This window comes from Propithecus coquereli, unplaced genomic scaffold (assembly GCF_000956105.1).
Source record: "Propithecus coquereli isolate 6110/MARCELLA unplaced genomic scaffold, Pcoq_1.0 Scaffold45, whole genome shotgun sequence".
NCBI classification, from domain to species: domain Eukaryota; kingdom Metazoa; phylum Chordata; class Mammalia; order Primates; family Indriidae; genus Propithecus; species Propithecus coquereli.
Genome location: NW_012150285.1, coordinates 8,327,019 through 8,329,866, shown reverse-complemented (window position 1 = coordinate 8,329,866; position 2,848 = coordinate 8,327,019).

Genomic DNA, 2,848 nt, shown 5'->3' with positions numbered 1-2,848 from the left:
AGCCCGGGTAACAGCCAGATCCTGTCTCTAAAAGAAAAAAATAAAATAAACTTGTCCTTGACTGCATTCCAAAATTGTGCATATCGGTAGGGGACAGGGGACCAGGACCTGCAGGGAATGGGTGTGTTTCAGAACCTCAGTTCAGTCAGGGGCAAAAATAGCTGGGTGGGGTGTGTGTGTGTGTGTGTGTGTAGCAATGCTCTGTGATATCTCTCACTACTAGCACCTGAACTCCATAAACGCCTGTAATAAATACTTGAACCCAAGCAACCCTACTCAAGCTGTGAGTCACAGTGCTTGTGCTGGTACCTGCTCAGAGGATGTGAGTTCTGGAAGCAGCTTTTCTATTCCTTTCTTCACTGCTCATGCTGGAAGGAACAGCAGAAGGATGGGGAAAAGTCAGTGGCCCGAATTGATCTGTCGCCTGCTGTCCTTTTCTAGGGCTGCCCGCCGTGGGCATGTTTTGACAGTAGACACTAAGGAGACCTTCCCCATCACACCTCCAAGTGGCTCGTGCATTTCAATCTCTTCCTGCATACTGGGCTCACTCATAGCTCATCCTAAACTTCAGGTCTTAAGAATATTGCCTTAGATATTCCTTTACGAGCTGATCATATTGTTGGAATATGGTGGAAAAAAGTAGATGGAGCCACAGGGAGAAGGACAGTCAGGTATGTCTAAAACCTAGGAAAGAATTTGACTCTTTTTTCCAGGGATATAAGGACAATAGTATCTAGAACAGAACACCCAGGCCAGATTGTTGGTTAGGAATGTCATTTTCCTGATACTTCTTTTTTGGTGTCTTGCTATCTGCCCTGACTTTTAGAACCACAGCTCTAAAAGAGTTCTGAAAGATCTGCCTCCAACGCCCAACTTCACATAAAATTCAATATGGCTGAAACCAAATTCCCTGTTTCTGTCTTGAGTTTTTGTTTTTTGATTGGTGGCACTAAGGCTTGAAGCATTGAAGAAATGCGTGCTATTTTTTCCCTCCCTTTTCTTCTCCTTTTCCTTCACTGAGTGTGGAGCAATTATTCTGTGCCTTTTGTATACATCCCTTTATTGCCAGCCCCCTGCTCTCACCACATGCAAGACTTCCACGGTTTCCTATGAATTCTCTATGCTTTTTTCCTGCCCTTTCCCTAATCCTTCCTATATATAGCCAGATTTATCCATCTAAAAGATTATAGTTTATGTGTCACCTGGTGCCTGAAAACCTTTGTGCTCCATTATCCTTAAAATCCAGCCCAAACTCCTTGGATTAGTAGTCAGAGTTGTCCCCAGGTCCCCTTCCACTGTGTGTTTCCTGTCAGTTGCCAGCACAAATCTCCCATGGCTGCTAGGTGGCTTCTCTTATGCCACGTTCGTTTCCAGGTCTAGCAGTGCAAGGCCTTCCCACGGTGCTTGTCTGAATCGTACCCGTCTTTCTAGTCCTCCTTCCTTTGTGAAGTCTTTTCTGGCTGCCCTAAGCTTCAGTGACCAATTACTCTTATCTGCACTTCTGGAGTTTTTATCGTCCATATCACTCATTTAACATGTAAAATACTACTTCCCTTACCTGTGCACGAATGCCTACTTTCTTTCTAGCAATACTTGATAATTAATGGGTGTGCACTAGAAGTTATTGGGTTTTTAAATTTTTATTTTTTTAGCCCTAACATTCAAGATAGAGATTCAAGGGGCATCACAACCTATATAAACAACAAATAAAACAGGCAGACTACATTGGTCCAAATTCCTGAGGTTGACTTGGAGTTTTCATATCAACAATTATTTTGTGAGCAGCTACTCTAGGTTGGGCATTATATTAGATGCTGGAGACAAAACATGAACAGGACATTACTCAATTCTGCTTTCAAGAAGCACACCTTCTGGTAGGGGAACAGACAATTAAACATACGCTGGGATATGCACCACATTAGAAACATAGGACACTAGCAGAACACTTAAGAGGAGCATGTAGTGCCAACGTGGGAGGCCAGGGAATTTGTCCCAGAGATAGGGATCCAAAATCTGGAATAGGAAGGATGAATAGGAGATGTCCAAGCGAAAGTGTGTGTGTATGTATATGTGCAGGGGATGGGGAACAGGAGAGTACTCTAGGCAAAAGAAACAACATGGGCAAGGTCCCGGCGACAAGCAAAACATGGCTCATTGAAAATACGGAGGGAATTTAGTTTGGCTGGAACACAAAGATATAGGATAGCAAGAGGTTGGAGAGATAATCGGGCCTTATGATAACAAACACTCGTAAAGGCAGTGAGGAGCCTATGGGTGGCTTTGAGGAGGCAGGATGACTCAATTCTATTTGCGTGTTAGGAATATGACTTTGGCTGCAGTATAGAAAATAGTATGAGGGCAGAGGAGAGTGGAGGCAGGAAGGCCAGTTGGGCACCCAATGTGGTAATCCCGCAAACAGATGACGCTGATGACCTAGCCATAGTAGTGGTGGTAGAGATGAGAAAATTTGATAAATTTCAGGCATGCTTAAGGAGAGAACTGTGAGAATTAAATGGAGATGGAGAGTGAGGAAGAGGAAGTTAAGTGGGTGTTAATGTCATTCATTAAGAAGGAAGTCAGGAGAAAAAGCTCATATACAGGGGAAGATAATGAGTTCAGTGTCAGTCGTGTTTAGCTTGGCATCCTCCACCTGGCTATACCCGCATGGGGATGTCTTGCCAGTTGTGTGTGTGTTGGCCTGAACCTCAGGAGAGAGATCTCAGCCAGAGATATAACTTTGGGACTCATCAAAGTAAGTGGGGATGAAGAAACCATGTAAGTCCAAGAAGACAACCAGGGGACAGTGTCTACAGAGCAAGAAGATAAAATCAGGCTAAAACCCAAAGGA